The sequence below is a fragment of the Bidens hawaiensis genome, unplaced genomic scaffold, assembly GCF_021521415.1.
Source record: "Bidens hawaiensis isolate Kalapana, Puna unplaced genomic scaffold, B.hawaiensis_p1.1 tig00000697_1, whole genome shotgun sequence".
In the NCBI taxonomy this organism is placed as follows: domain Eukaryota; kingdom Viridiplantae; phylum Streptophyta; class Magnoliopsida; order Asterales; family Asteraceae; genus Bidens; species Bidens hawaiensis.
Genome location: NW_027491041.1, coordinates 5,369,225 through 5,387,147, shown reverse-complemented (window position 1 = coordinate 5,387,147; position 17,923 = coordinate 5,369,225). Strand labels below are relative to the sequence as shown.

Here is a 17,923-nt window from a genome sequence, read left to right as displayed (position 1 = left end):
AGTAGGAAGTATGAATGTATGCATATATGTATGATTGAATGATAGACGAGCAGGTAAGTATTAAAACGTATATTCGGACGCGTATTGGTAAGTAAGTGAATGTAATGTATGTTAATTAACTAGAACTCACTCAGGGTAGCTGACTTTTAGTATGCACGCAGGCAAGTAGAATGAGACAAGTTGCTTGATGAGGACACGTGGCAATAAGAGGAAGACTGGCATCGCTACGAAGAAGACACCCGTGTCATTTATGTTTTATGTTTAAAGACCTATGTTATGTTATGTTATGTTAAGATAAGATGTCTAAGTTATGCATGAATGAATGACTTTTATTTCCATGAAAGGTTTTAAATTAACTTTGATTTTTACGAATTATGTGAATGAGTAAATCCAACCAGCGAGAAAGTAGGGCACCCGGGTCGGGGGCCTTACTTAAATGAGAAATATTCATCATACATGAACACATCGGGGTCATGAAAGACTAAAATTCACGAAAACATATGATAACCATAAGAAACTATCAATGAAAACATATGATAACCTCGGGGAAGGGGTTTATGTTTCAGACGTCCGCATCGAGATATTGGTAAATCGCAAATATAACATCAAATCATTGAAATTAAACAAGTCCATGAGACTCCTATTAGATAGCTATGTCTTTAGCTAAATACATTGCCCTGGCTTGAAAGTAAACCGGTCATAGGCAGCCAAAAGTGTGATTACGGTTTCTATTAGATAACCATGAACATAACTATGAACATGGTCCCGGTTCAACTAACGCTTACGTTTGGGGTTAACCAGTCATAGACCGTTAGATGAATCATTTCAAGTTATCTAAATCTTATTCTATAGACAACGTGTGGAATGCGTGTCGTGTTTTGTGAGAATAGTAAATTTGATCAATCAAATGCAAACATAAATCTATTAATTTCATTGAAAATTTAGAGTACATTGAGACAATATTCAAACAGAAAGAACAAAGACAAAAAAGTAATAATAATAATAATAATAATAATAATAATAATAATAATAATAATAATAATAAATAAATGTGAAAAGGATAAATAAAAATGTTGCCCGCAACGCTTGTCTTCTCGAGGGTAGGTCGTCGGTCTATGGGTATAGGAGCTAGGGTGGGTGGTGCCATGATTTTTTAACCGAAACTCATTGGCATTGACAAAAACGTGGGAGAATATAATGATTTTTGAGATTCGTTTTACTTTGTGAAAACCAATTACAAAAACCTGATGTGTTTAATTTTTTTTTTGAATGAAAGTCCTGAATTAACGCTAACGCTTGCGAAATTTATAAAACTTTTAATGTAAAAGGTTTTCTTTTGGGTGGCATTCTAGGAAAACTTTATAGATGATCGCCAAATAAAAATGATTTTTTTTTGTATGTAGAAATATAGTAGTGGTAGTATAATAACCAACTAAGGTTTAGGACTATTTGAAACAAAAGATTTTTTTAATGGTTTATTTAACCTTGAAAATATATATAATAATAATAATAATAATAATAATAATAATAATAATAATAATAATAAACCATTGGTTTGACTTAAAGTCCTTTTTGAAGAAAATCAACTTGATTATATACTTATTAATTAACTATTCTAAAATAATCAAGGATTTGAAATTAAAAGATAAGTGGTTCATAAAATAATAACTGTTATCATTATAATGATAATAATAATAATAAATGCGAAAAATTATGCATTGTTATTTTTAAATAGATAGTTTGACAAGTACACTGGGAATACGTATTGGTGCAAGGCTACGCGTAAGCTTCAAGTGATCATGGAAAGCAGTTTAACGTATTGCACGGTGGAAACAAGTTAGCCCTTCCTTAGCATAGCGGGTGTGATTGAGTATCTTTGGTTTGTGTTGGGTTTTGGATTGGTTAGAGCATAGATTTGGTGTTTGTTCTTGTTGTTGTGGTTAGTGATGAATTTTTGGGTTATCATGGTCGGAATTTCAATGGTCAAATGGTTGATGATTTGGGTTGTCGTTTTGTGGGTTGAAATCGAGAAGCCATGCTGCGAACAAGTGTAACAAGAATCGTGAGTCTCGGAATTGTGTATGGTATTAATGTCCTTGTTAATGTTCGTTAAATATGAAAACTTGTAAAAATAAAATAAGCGTTGTGTGGAACTTAGAGTTTTCATGAACTACCATGGACTCTTATCTTCCAGCACAAAAGTCAAAATTCAAAATTAAATTGAACCAAAAGCTGGGTATCCGTGTATCACCACGACTTGACAGACTTTCGGTTAAAACACATTGTAAAACATTGAGGGTCGGAGTCACACGTCGCATGAATAACCATGACTTTTATGACATTCTAAGGAGTGTAACCATATCCTTATCACTAAGAGGACATGATCACGTTTGAAAGCATGAAGATACGATTTATGAGGAAGTAATATCGGAAGAACCCAAGTAAAAATTCGATTTGGAAGTTTTTGAAAATTTTTGTTTTAGGCCTAAGCCTTGGAGTTTGTATGTGGACATGTGTGCTAGTGACGTTATGAAAATATTATAAATATGAATAAAAGCAAATGAATGAACTTGTAAGTGCTAGCACATAGCACATAGAGTATACATGCAGTTTGGGCCCTAAAATAAACTATAACTATACTAGGCCAATATGCCTAACAACCTATCTTATAGTTATGGCTCTGATACCAATCTGTAACACCCCGGCTAAAGCGGAATACGCCCGGGTGTGACGTACAGATCACTCATAAGCTCGTAACGCTATTAAAGCGACAATAATTATATTTATTTCATTTCAATACATCACAAATACACAATAAAAAAACAATATGATAAACATTGAATTTCATTATTTTATCTTTCTAATACCTTAATGGTCCAACTAATCTAGTCTTCAATCCTTAGACTTCAACCTGCAGCACGTTTAAAATAATATAATTTGTCAACAATAATGTTGGTGAGAATTCATAAAGTTTTGCATATATATAATACGTAAAGTGTAAAATTCACAAGTCAAGATGTATAGTCACAATCAAATAGCAAAAGAAAAATAATACATGATATTCCTGTTCGCTTGACATAAGTCAAATCTACTAAGGAACCCCCGTTCGCCGAGCTACTTGGAGTATCGAATATGATAATGATACCGCCATTAACAAATGGACGGCGCAGGTACATCCCGTCGAACCCTCCCACTATGAATATGTGTATGATACCGCCGTTAACAAATGGACGGCGTAGGTATGTCCCTTCGGACCCTCCCACTATGAGTATGAGTCTCCACCAACAAAAACAGTAAACAACTAGCACATAATCACATAGTTTACAAGCAATATGGTACAAACCAATACATACAAGAAATGTATGTGAATTTTTGTTTGACACAAGAAAACCAAGTTTGGACGTGCTACACCCCAAAACGTGTAAAAGTAAAAAGAGGTTACGAAAACGCACCTTGTTGATGTGATAAGAGAATCCGAAATCGTCAAAAAGATTGAGAATGACAAAGAAACCGAAAGCGTCACAAAAGTCCAAAAGAGTAATTCACACTAACTACGGTAAATAAATACGAGACTCAATCGACAATCTAACGGGATTAAATATTGTATAAGCTTATATTGTGAGTTTTTTAATTATTTTACTTGTTTTATAGATTTTGATTATTATATTAATATTTATAAGTTAACGGAAACACGATTAATAATATAATAATATTAGTTATTAATGAAGAAACAACGTTAACTTGTTCGGGATTCTTGAATTAATAATTACAACTGTAGAATTTTATTTGACGGATTAACAAAATGAGTTTTAATATTTTAAACGTTACGATAAATATTATTAACGATTTTTAATTAATATTTTACGAGAGTGGAAGTTCAGTTTTTAAGCAAAAATAGTGAGATATTATTTATACTCAATTTATATAATTTTTTTTATTAGTTGAAAGGAAAAAAAAGTTAATTCTTTGGTTTTAAGTTGATTTATTCTAGCCTTAGGAAAAGAGTAGTTTATAATAATTATTAGTTAATTTAAATGGGTTCGGTTTGTTTCCGATCCGAACATTATTCAAGAAAATGATTTGAGCGAGTGGTTCGCTTTTGGTCAGACACGAACTCGGTTTGAGTCGGGTTTGTGTCTAACATGTTTGAAATGGTAAGTTGAGGTGAGATGATAGAAAAGTTTAGTCTTGTTTATTAGTTTGCAAGAGTTATTTTTTTAACATAAAGTTTTTATAACCGAACATTAGACGGGCCGATTAACAAAGATGATTCGCCATCACGAATGTAAATTGGGTTTGACAATAATATTATGACCAATTTGTGTTTCAAAAATAAAAAACAAACATTACTCGATGATTGATTAACGAAAGAGCAAGACTTGAGCAATTTGACTTTTAATAATTAAACAATGGATTTGAACACCAAAAGAGAGCTAGAGCATGAGTGGGAGTTAATTGGGTTGTGGTAAAAGATTTGCAAATGCATGACATGAATTTCTAGTGCAAGAGTCATTAGTAACAATGCTTGACCATATTAATTGGTCAAGCTAGTCTTTAGCCAAGTCTTAAGCAAAAGTTAATGATTAAATTAAATAGTTTGACCAAGAATTGATGAAAGGTAAAGATGTTACACATTATATAGTCTAGGTGAATTAAAGATCTTCTAATCCAAGTCAAAAGACAAGTCTTACGGGCAAAATTCATGGAATTGGTCAAAATAAATAAATATAGTTGAATATTCAAAGTATGCAATTAATCATAATTAATGAAAGAATAATAGTTGAAATTTAATCAAAACATAAATGAATTGAATTGAACTTGACTTAAATCTAATGCATGAGATAATAATATTAATAAAACATCATGAAAATCATAAACAACATAATGATCATATTCAATATAATAACCGTCTTTAATAATAACTGAAGGTCCGAATTACATCAAACATTTTAAACGGGTCGGGTTTCGGGTTTGAAAATTAACGTATGCTACAAACAAACAACATTAGATTGGAACACGAGAATGAAAATAGCAGTGGGTGCGGCTCGAGGCTTGGAATATCTTCATGATAAGGCTAACCCGCCAGTTATATATTGAGAGCTCAAATCATCAAATATTTTTCTCGGTGAGGGGTTTCAACCAAAGCATTTAGATTTTGGGATATCGAAGCTAGGCCCCACTGGCGATAAGTCTCATATGACCAAATAGGTCATCGGCACACATGGTTATTGTGCTCCTGAATATGCACTGACGGGTCATCTCACACAGGTCATGGGCACACATGGTTATTACGGGTTGGAAAGCCATTGGCAGCACCGCACCACAAGTACAACATAATTTGGTCTAGGGGTGTTCTTCGGGTTTCGGGTTTTTCCGTTCGGGGTTCTTCGGGTTTTAAAGTTTTAAATCTTAACCCGAAACTCAACCCAAATCTTTCACATGTTTTTCGGGTTCGGGTTTTTTCTAGTTGAGTTAATTGGGTTTCGAGTATCCTAGAAAATGAAACAAAAAAACAAAAATATTTAAAAAAAGCTTCCATTGTAAAATTAAAAAAACATATTATTCTTTGCTCATAACGCAAATAATCAAATAATAAACCAACATAAATGATAAAGTAATAAAACAATTCAAAAGAAGAGTAAAACTAAGTAACTAACACGAATCATACTCGTCTTCAATCAGACGTGATTTGGTTTTCCGATTATGGTTGCTATCAATAATTATACGAAAAAGATAAATTAACAATAAACAATTGATTCGTAAAAGTTGGAATGACAACAGTTGATTAAGCTCAAATTTTGATAACTTGAGTGACTAAGACTAAGCCTAATATACCTAATAGTATATTTAATTTCAAAACTAAAAGTTTATTTAGGTTTTTTGGGTTGACCCAGGACATATAAATCAAACCCGAGAACCAACCTGAATTACTTCGGTTCGGGTTTGGGTTAGTCTTTTCTTGGGTTTGGGTTTTTCGTGTCGGGTTAGTTCAGGTTCGGGTACAGTTTTTTCGGTTGGGGTTTCGAGTTTTTCGGGTAAGGTTAGTTCGGGTTCGGGTATGATTTTTTCGGGTGGGGTTTCGGGTAAAGTGAACAGCCCTAATCTGGTGTCTTGGGTAATTCTTTAATTGTTTCCATCATGCTTGTTCCATAATTAATATAGTGTTGTTCACAAAACTTAATTGTATAGTAGGTGCTTAATTGAGAGAACCGGGTAACAATAAAGGGTGTGTATGGGTTGGTTTAGTCTCAAACCAAACCAAATCTCGGGATTTTTTAAGTGTTTTGAAATCCGTTTAGTTTTGTTTCCCGGTTTGAGCTTGGCTTTGTTTTTATTTTTCTTTTTTGCTAATTAATAACTAATTGATTATTATACATTTGGGATAACATATTTGGCTAACAATAATTATTAAATTCTTTTTAAGTTACTTAAAATTCCAAAAATGAAAATAAAAAAAATACATAAATTAACTTTGGTTCGATTTTTCCAGTTTTAATCATATTTAAAAGCAAGAAGAACCTACAATTTCGTTTTTCAAAAACCTAAAACCCAACCGTCGAGGCGATCATGGTATTTTTTATTTTGTATTTTTTTTAATATGGAAGTAATTTTGTTATGGGTTGAAACGGGATAGCTTGAGTTGACCCGAGACATGTTCAAATAGCACCATTGTTTGCTTTTCAGTAGAAGATTAGCACGTAGAACATTGTTCCTTTTTTGTTTTCTTTTCTCAATATTAAGCCAATATTAATAATGTTAGTTTACTAAATATAGGATTGTTACATTAGCACGTAGAACATTGTTCCTGTTGTGTTTTCTTTTTCTTGATATTAAGTCAATATAAATGATGTTAGTTTACTAAATATAGGATTGTTACATTAGCACGTAGAAAATTGTTCCTTTTTCATATTATTTTTCTCAATATTAAGCCAATATTAACGATGTTTGTCTACTAAATATAGGATTGTTGCATTTATTGTTTGAAAAATATAGCAACATATTAAATTTAACTTGCAATAATATTCTCTTTACAAAACAATCCAAATGTCTAACCAAAATAATTTTAAGTTAATGGCTTGTTTTTCGTGTTTTGGTTTTAGGGAAGAACACAAGCCGAAGGTTGAACTCCATTTATCGGGTTCTAAAGACGGGTCATGTGGTCACACTGGGCTCATACATTCAAATTCAAAGAGCTTGCGGTTGCAACAAATAATTTTAGCCCGCATTGTTTGCTTGGGAAAGGAGGGTTTGGTCAGGTGTACAAAGGACGTCTTCTAGATAGCGGGCTGGTATGGTTTACAAAGATATATCAAAACAGAGAATATTAAGTCCTCTTTATATTTTTTATCGTTAGAAAAGAATATATTAAATTATAAAATTCATAATGGTAAGAACATTTCATGTAGATTGTAGCTACCAAACAACTGGATAAAAACGGGTTACAGGGTGACCGCGAGTTTTTAATCAAAGTTCTTATGCTTAGCCGCTTACAACATCCCAATTTGGAAAAGTTAATCGGATTTTGTGTGGATGATGATCAAAGACTTCTCGTTTATGAGTTCATGCCATTGGCATCATTAGAAAATCATATTCATGGTACTCATATTTTGTATTTTCTGATTATTATCAATATCATGTAATAATATTAATAATAATAATAATAATAACAATAATAATAATAATAATAATAATTAGTAATTCAACTCAACATTTCATTTATCTTTGCAGATATCCCACCCAAACAAACAACATTAGATTGGAACACGAGAATTAAAATAGCAGCGGGTACGACTCGAGGCTTGGAATATCTTCATGATAAGGTTAACCCGCCCATTATATATTGAGAGCTAAAAGCATTAAATATTTTGCTCGGTGAGGGGTTTCAACCAAAGCATTCTGATTTTGGGTTAGCAAAGCTAGGCCCTGTCACACCCCAACCTAAGGCGGAAATGTCAGGGCGTGATCCGATTGCTCACAGCTTGAAGATACGATCATACATAAAAGGTGACAATATATAATTAATTATTTTATTCAAGAATACACACAATATCCAAATACAACAAAACTAATCAAGTAAATAAATATAACAAGTTTAAATCCATGTTTGTCTTCATCATAACCCTAAGGTGTTTTTAAGTGTCCATACTTCCACTTCAAGCAACCTGCATCTACGTAGAAAATGAAGTTTGTCAACAACACATGTTGAGTGAGATGATCACCAATTTTGACACAACAAATAATAATATACATAAATAGATAATTGATAAATGATAAGTGATAAACCAACCATGTGAAAACAATCAATCAAATCATAACAAACATGTATATAACCAAATCGCGCTAGTGTGCCAATGAATCGTTGCCAGGCGAATCGGGCATTGATTACAATGAATAAAGTTGTCGGTTTACCTTTGCCAAGAGAATTGGGATCCGGTTACTAAGACGGTCGTATGATCAAAATAATGAGAGTCTCCAATTGTTGTCAAGTAATCAATTAAACATGTAGCAATTAGCAAATAGCATTCAACTGATATTCACACAATGATTATGTTTGTGATTTTGTGGATATATATAGGATAGAAAATATGAGTAAGTACACATATGTCCCCAAAACGTTTGAAAACAGTGTATAAATAGGGGAATAATCAAACTCACCTTAGATTTAATGCGAGTGATTAATAACTAAGATAACGAACTAATGATTAAGCAAGTTGTCCAGTACGCGTCAAACGAAATCTATGATCAGACCCTGAAACTTTGAGATATGATAATATAAGTAAAAAAGAACTCGTGGCCACTGGAATCAATCCAAACGGACATCTAGAACTCCGGTTATGTTAAATTGAAGATTTAAGCGAGCCGGTACTGACCAGAATCCGAACAACGAGTCGGGAGTCGAGTGTTGGTCAGTAGCCTTAAAATTTCGTTTCAAGAATAAAAGTCTTCTGAACCGAACATTGAATCCGACCAGAGGTGTGAGAAACAATAAGTCAAAGTTGTTGACTGTTTTACCCTTTATCGGGTTTTAAAGCAATTGACCAGTCAATACCCTTCAATCACAGAAATTGATTGAAGTTTATCGACTAGGGAGTGTTTATGAACGAAAACTTAGTTTACAACTTACCCGGAAAGTGAACGAACAAAGAGATATATCGAGTCAACGGTCCTTAGACTTGCAAAGTCAACCGTTTTATGAACGGTTCTTCAACAAAACACCAAAAACGAGAGGATTCGAGATGGGCAGAGACTAGTGACTGCTGAGGGATGTTGCTTAGGGTTTATGTAATGTTTTGTCGCAGATATCTAAGTGTTGTTTATATAAAAAAACATAAACCGAACTAATAATGTCCCTTTTAGCCCGTTTAAGCAAGTAAATATGAATTTAATAGAAAAATCACTGAAATAATCGAAAATATTCACTCTTAATCATTAAGAAATGACTTGAGGGTTATATTTTAGTTGTATGATGATTACTTGGTCCTTACTTCTCTCAACCATGCCGAAAATAATCGATTTTATGCCTTAAACGAGTTTAGGAACGAGATATGGTTAACAAAATCGTGCAGGTAGTCCACCGCGCTGCACGACCGTCCACAGCCCCGCCGCCGCATGGCGCTCCAGTGGTGGAAATGGGCAGGTTTCACAATTTGTCACAATTAGTCCCTGTGTTTTGATTTTGATCATTTTATGTACCTTTTATGTAATAAATATTAAGTAAAACATGGAGGGCTTAAATGTGAACATTAGGAAACTTGATAACTTATAATTACAAGGTATTATTAAATATTTGGATATGAATAACATCCATACAAAATAACCAAATATGATAAAAAACCTGAAATGTTACAGTCTCCCATACTTTAGGGAATTTCGTCCCGAAATTAAGGAAAACTAAAACATTATCGTTTTGAAAACGTTTTAAGCTTTTAAGGAAAATATCATAACATAGAACTTTTAATAACCAAAGCAACGCTTCAAATGATAATCCGATAAGGGCACCTATATATAAGATGTACCAGCAGCGTATCCACCATGTCCTTATCTTCTTATTATTCGTACCGTTACCCAACTTAACTTAGGTTCTAAATCATGACACAAAATTTTACTTGTTATGATTTTCATGCGAGGACGTGAATAATTATGTTCCGGGCCATAATTACTCTTATCGTTGGAAGGTCCGCATAACTCGTTCCATCATGTGGGTTATAACACATTTAAAATCATCATTTTGAAAGAAACAAAGGTTTTGATAACTTTAAATATAAATTCAAGAGATACTTATTAAACGTTAGGGAGTAAGTAATTTGGAAATTTGAGTAAATAATAATTGATAATTGATAAATGATAAGTAATAAATGCGTAAACTAACCATGTGATAATAATAAATCAAATCATAACAAAACATGTATATAACCAAATCACGCTAGTGTACCAATGAATCATTGCCAAACGAATCGGGCATTGATTACAATGACTAAATTTGTCGGTTTACCTTTGCCAAGCGAATCAGGCTCCTGTTACTAAGACGGTCGTATGATCATACTAATGAGAATCTCCAAATGTTTTCAAGTAATCAATTAAATATGTAGCAATTAGCAAATAGCATTCAACTGATATTCACACAATGATTATGTTTGCGATTTTGTTTATATATATAGGATAGAAAATATGAGTAAGTACGCATATGTCCCTAAAACGTTTAAGCGAGTCATCCAGTACGCGTCGAACGAGATCAATGATTAGAGCCTGAAACTTTGAGATATGATAACATAAGAAAAGACGAACTCGTGTCCGCTAGAATCAATCCAAACGGACATCTAGAACTCCGGTTATGTTAAATTAAAGATTTAAGCGAGCTGGTACTGACCAGAATCCGAACAGCGAGTCGGGAGTCTGGTTTTGGTAAGTAGCCTTAAAATTCTGTATCAAGAATAAGTCTTCTAGACCGAACATTGAATCCGACCAGAAGTGTGTGAAAACAATAAGTCAAAGTTGTTGACTGTTTTACCCTTTATCGGGTTTTAAAGCAATTGACCAGTCAATACCCTTCAATCCCAGAAATTGAATGAAGGTTATCGACTAGGGAATGTTTATGAACGAAAACTCAGTTTACAACTTACCCGGAAAGTGAATTAACAAATAGATATATCGAGTCAACGGTCCTTAGACTTGCAAAGTCAACCGTTTTATGAACGGTTCTTCAACAAAACACCGAAAACCAAGAGGATTCGAGATGGTCAGAGGCTAGTGATGGATGAGGGATGTTGCTTAGGGTTTATGTAAAGTTTTGTGGCAGATATCTAAGTGTTGTTTATATAGAAAAACATAAATCGAACTAATTATGGCCCTTTTGGCCAGTTTAAGCTAGTAAATATGAATTTAATAGAAGAATCACTGAAATAATCGAAAAGATTCATTCTTGATCATTAAGAAATGACCTGAGGGTTATATTTTAGTTGTTTAATGATTACTTGATCCTTCTCTCAAACATGCCGACAATAATTGATTTTATGCCTTAAACGAGTTTAGGAACGAGATAAGGTTAACAAAATCGTGTAGGTAGTCCACCACGCTGCACGACCATCCACAGCCCCGCCGCCGCGCGGCGCTCCGATTGTGGAAATGGCAGGTTTCACAATTTGTCATAATTAGTCCCTGTGTTTTGATTTTTATCACTTTATGTACTTTTTATGTTATAAATATGAAGTAAAATATGGAGGGCTTAAATGTGAACATTAGGAAACTTGATAACTTATAATTAAAGATTTGGATCTGAATAATATTCATACGGAATAACCAAATATGATAAAAAAAAAACCGAAATGTTACAGGCCCCATTGGCGATAAGTCTCATATGACCACACAGGTCAAGGGCACACATTGTTATTGTGCACCTGAATATGCAGTGACGGGTCATCTCACACAGTTCATGGGCACACATGGTTATTACGGGTCGGAAATCCATTGGCAGCACCGCACCATAAGTACAACATAATCTGGTCTCGGGGTGTTCTTTGGATTTCGGGTTTTTCCGTTCGGGTTCTTCGGGTTTCAAAGTTTTAAATCTTAACCCGAAACTCAACCAAAATCTCTCCCATGTTTTTCGGGTTCGGGTTTTTTCTGGTTGAGTTAATCGGGTTTCGAGTATCCAAGAAAATGAAACAAAAAACAAAAATATTTAAAAAAACTTCCATTGTAAAATTAAAACAACATATTATTCTATGCTCATAACGCAAATAAGCATATAATAAACCAACATAACTTGATAAATTAATAAAACAATTCAAAAGAAGAGTAAAACTATGTAACTAACTCAAACCATACTCGTCTTCAATCAGACGTGATTTGGTTGTCCGATTATGGTTGCTATCAATAATAAACTAAAAACATAAATTAACAATAAACAATCGATTCATAATAGTTGGAATGACAACAGTTGATTAGGCTCAAATTTTGATAACTTGAGTGACTAAGATTAATCCTAATATACCTAAAAATATATTTAATTTCAAAACTAAAAGTTTATTCAGTTTTTCGGGTTGACCCAAAACTTATAAATCAAACCCTAAAGGGTGTGTATGGGTTGGTTTAGGCTCAAACGAAACCAAATCTCGGGATTTTTTAAGTTTTTTAAAATCGTTTAGTTTTGTTTTCCGGTTTGAGCTTGGCTTCGTTTTAATATTTATATTTTGCTAATTAATAACTAATTGATTATTATGCATTTGGGATAACGTATTTGGGTTACAATAATTATTATATTCTTTTAAGTTACTTAAAATTCTAAAAATGAAAATAAAAAAAATACATAAATTCACTTTGGTTTGATTTTTCCAGTTTTAATCATATTTAAAAGAAAGAAGAACCTACAATTTCATTTTTCAAAAACCTAAAACCCAACCATCGAGGCGATCATGGTATTTTTTATTTTGTATTTTTTTTAATATGGAATTAATTTTGTTATGGGTTGAAACGGGATAGGTTGAGTTGACCCGAGACATGTTCAAATTGCAGCATTGTTTACTTTTTGGTAGAAGATTAGCACGTAGAACATTGTTCCTTTTTTGTTTTCTTTTCTCAATATTAAGTCAATATTAATGATGTTAGTTTACTAAATATAGGACTGTTACATTAGCACGAAGAACATTGTTCCTTGTCTGTTTTCTTTTTCTTAATATTAAGCCAATATAAATGATGTTAGTTTACTAAATATAGGATTGTTATATTAGCACGTAGAAAATTGTTCCTGTTTTATTTTCTTTTTCTAAATATTAACCCAATATTAATGATGTTAGTCTACTAAATATAGGATTGTTGCATTTATTGTTTGTAGAATATAGGAACATATTAAATTTAACATGCAATAATATTCTCTTTACAAACCAATCCAAATGTCTAACCAAAATAATTTTAAGTTAATGGTTTGTTTTTCGTGTTTTGGTTCAGGGTAAGAACACAAGCCGAAGGTTGAACTCCATTTATCGGGTTCTAAAGACGGGTCATGTGGTCAGACTACGGCTCATACATTCAAATTCAAGGAGCTTGCAGCTGAAACAAATAATTTTAGCCCCGCATTGTTTACTTGGGGAAGGAGGGTTTGGTCCGGAAGGACGTCTTCCAGATAGCGAGCAGGTCTGGTTTACAAAGATATATCAAAACAGAGAATATTATGTCCTCTTTTCAGTTTTTATCATTACAAAAGAATATATTGAATGATAAAATTAATAATAGTAAGAACATTTTGGGAAATGATGGTATGGATAAACAATAAGCTGATTAATTATAACTCTATTCTTTTGTAGATTGTTGCTATCAAACAACTGGATAGAAACGGGTTACAGGGTGACCGTGAGGTTTTAGTCTAAGTTCTTATGCTTTGCCGCTTACAACATCCCAATTTTGTAATGTTAATCGGATATTGTGTGGATGATGACCAAAGACTTCTCGTTTATGAGTTCATGCCATTGGGATCATTAGAAGATCATATTCATTGTACTCATATTTTGTACTTTCTGATTATTATCAATATCATGTAATAATAATAACAATAATAATAATAATAATAACAATAATAATAATAATAACAATAATAATAATAATAATAATAATTGGTAATTCAACTCAACAATTCATTTACCTTTGCAGATATCCCACCCAAACAAACAACATTAGATTGGAACACGAGAATGAAAATAGCAGCGGGTGCGGCTCTAGGATTGGAATATCTTCATGATAAGGCTAACCCGCTCGTTATATTTTGAGAGCTCAAATCATCAAATAATTTGCTCGGTGAGGGGTTTCAACCAAAGCATTCTGATTTTGGTTTAGCGAAGCTAGGCCCCACTGGCTATAAGTCTCATATGACACACAGTTCATGGGCAGACATGGTTATTGTGCTCCTGAATATGCACTGACGGGTCATCTCACACAGGTCATGGGCACACATGGTTATTAAGGGCGGAAAGCCATTGGCAGCACCGCACCACAAGTACAACATAATCTGGTCTAGGGGTGTTCTTCGGATTTCGGGTTCTTCGGGCTTCAAAGTTTTAAATCTTAACCCGAAGCTCAACCCAAATCTCTTACATGTTTTTCGGGTTCGGGTAATTCGGGTTCAGATTTTTTCTGGTTGGGTTAATTGGGTTTCGAGTATCCTAGAAAATGAAACAAAAAAACATAAATATTTAAAAAAACTTCCATTGTAAAATTAAACCAACATATTATTCTTTGCTCATAACGCAAATAATCAAATAATAAACCAACATAACTTGATAAAGTAATAAAACAATCAAAAGAAGAGTAAAACTAAGTAACTATCTCGAACCATACTCATCTTCAATCAGACGTGATTTTGTTGTCCGATTATGGTTGCTATCAATAATAAACGGAAAACATAAATTAACAACAAACAATCGATTCATAATAGTTGGAATGACAACAGTTGATTAGGCTCAAATTTTGATAACTTGAGTGACTAAGACTAAGCCTAATATATCTAAAAATATATTTAATTTCAAAACTAAAAGTTTATTCAAGTTTTTCGGGTTGACCCAAAACTTATAAATCAAACCCGAGAACCAACCCGAATTACTTCGGTTCGGGTTCGGGTTAGTCTTTTCTCGGGTTTGGGTTTTTCGTGTCGGGTTAGTTCGGGTACGGGTTTTTCGGGTTGGGTTTCGAATTTTTCGGGGCGGGTTAGTTCGGGTTCGGGTACAAGTTTTTACCGGTCGGGTTTCGGGTTTTGGGTAAAATAAATAGCCCTAATATGGTCTTTTGGGTAATTCTGTAATTGTTTCCATCATGTTTGTTCTTTTTTTTTCTTTTCTTTTTTCATAATTAATATAGTGTTGTTCACAAAACTTAACTATATAGTAGGTGCTTAATTGAGCAGACCAGGTAACAATTAAGGGTGTGTATGGGTTGGTTTAGGGTCAAAACAAACCAAATCTAGGGAATTTTTTTGTCTTTGAAAATTATTTTGTTTTGTTTTCCTGTTTGAGCTAGGCTACGTTTTTGTTTTTCTTTTTTGCTAATTAATAACTAATTGAATATTATACATTTGGGATAACCTATTTGGGTTACCATAATTATTAAATTCTTTTAAGTTACTTAAAATTCCAAAAATGTTATTGGTTGAAACGGGATAGGTTGAGTTGACCCGAGACATGTTCAAATTGCACCATTGTTTATTTTCGGTAGAAGATTAGCACGTAGAACATTGTTCCTTTTTTGTTCTCTTTTCTCTATATTAAGCCAATATTAATGATGTTAGTTTATTAAATACAGGATTGTTACATTAGAATGCAGAACATTGTTCCTTTTCTATTTTCTTTTTCTTAATATTAAGCCAGTATAAATGATGTTAGTTTACTATAGGATTGTTACATTAGCACGTAGAAAATTGTTCCTTTTCTATTTTCTCTTTCTCAATATTAAGCCAATATTAATGATGTCAGTCTATTAAATATAGAATTATTGCATTTATTGTTCAAAGAATATAGGAACATATTAAATTTAACTTGCAATAATATTCTCTTTGTAAACCAATCCAAATGTCTAACCAAAATAATTTTAAGTTAATGGCTTGTTTTTCATGTTTTGGTTCAAGGTAAGAACACAAGCCGAAGGTTGAACTCCATTTATCGGGTTCTAAAGACGGGTCATGTGGTCAGACTACGGCTCATACATTCAAATTCAAGGAGCTTGCAGCTGAAACAAATAATTTTAGCCCCGCATTGTTTACTTGGGGAAGGAGGGTTTGGTCCGGAAGGACGTCTTCCAGATAGCGAGCAGGTCTGGTTTACAAAGATATATCAAAACAGAGAATATTATGTCCTCTTTTCAGTTTTTATCATTACAAAAGAATATATTGAATGATAAAATTAATAATAGTAAGAACATTTTGGGAAATGATGGTATGGATAAACAATAAGCTGATTAATTATAACTCCATTCTTTTGTAGATTGTTGCTATCAAACAACTGGATAGAAACGGGTTACAGGGTGACCGTGAGGTTTTAGTCTAAGTTCTTATACTTTGCCGCTTACAACATCCCAATTTTGTAATGTTAATCGGATATTGTGTGGATGATGACCAAAGACTTCTCGTTTATGAGTTCATGCCATTGGGATCATTAGAAGATCATATTCATTGTACTCATATTTTGTACTTTCTGATTATTATCAATATCATGTAATAATAATAATAATAATAATAATAATAATAATAATAATAATAATAATAATAATAATAATAATAATAATAATAATAATAATAATAATAATAATAATAATAATAATGATGAAAATAATAATTGGTAATTCAACTCAACAATTCATTTATCTTTCCAGATATCCCACCCAAACAAAAAACATTAGATTGGAACACGAGAATGAAAATAGCAGCGGGTGCGGCTCTAGGCTTGGAATATCTTCATGATAAGGCTAACCCGCTTGTTATATATTGAGAGCTCAAATCATCAAATAATTTTCTCGGTGAGGGGTTTCAACTAAAGCATTCTTATTTTGGTTTAGCGAAGCTAGGCCCCACAGGCTATAAGTCTCATATGACACACAGTTCATGGGCAGTGTAACATCCGTATTACGAGATTACTAAATAAAAGAAAATTATTGTTTCGTGTGAGTCGCTCGTTTAAATGGGTGCGTGTTTATATTTGATAAGGATTAGGATTGGTGAAGGAAGTGGGTGGTGGGGTCCATAGCTCTCTATATAAGGCCATCCCCCCATCCCTTTACCATTTCTTCCCACAACACATACACACTCCCTAGAACATACACATACTCTCTCTCAAGACCCGAATCCGATTCCGGGCTAAAGTAAGGAAGATCTTGCTGATCAAGTGTCTTCAAACAACAAGAATCACGTCCAGATCCTCGAGTTGTCCAGATCCGAACCAACCCGAAGCCAAAGGTGAGTTTTAGCCAACAAGGTTAAGTTTTGAGGTTGAGTTCGACATGCAAATCGATATCTTTGTAGATCGGGTTTTAGGATGTAAGAAAAACGTAAACTAGGTGAGTCTTAGCCTCACGAGTATGAAATAGGACAAAAAGGTGATGTTTGGACCTCATTAAACATGGGTATACAAAGTTGGTAGGACCCAAAACCCAAAAAAAAGGTAAAACCGGGTTCTAAAGAGAAAAATGGCTTTAAAATGGTATAAGCGAAGAAAAAGGTTGTTTCGCATCGCACAGCCATGCGAAGCTAAAAAGGTTTTTCACATCTCACAGCCATGCGAAGAGAAAAAGGTTATTTCGCATCGCATGACCATGCGAAGCGAAAAAGCATGCGAAGCGAAATTCCCATGCGAAATTTCATGAAACTAATTTTCTGATGTGTTTTTCCGAGCTGACCTGGCAGCTCAACCCCAGCCAGGGGCTCTGCCTCTTGGACCCTGCTAGGGGCTGC

General features: G+C 33.3%; 2 pseudogenes; both read left to right on the top strand.

The window, feature by feature from the left end:
- The window catches only part of LOC143531794 (serine/threonine-protein kinase PBL27-like), a 60,083-nt pseudogene extending 54,746 nt beyond the window's left edge, over window positions 1–5,337 (top strand).
- A 1,817-nt stretch (window positions 5,338–7,154) lies between these two features.
- Window positions 7,155–17,923, top strand: part of LOC143531784 (serine/threonine-protein kinase PBS1-like) — a 31,764-nt pseudogene continuing 20,995 nt past the window's right edge.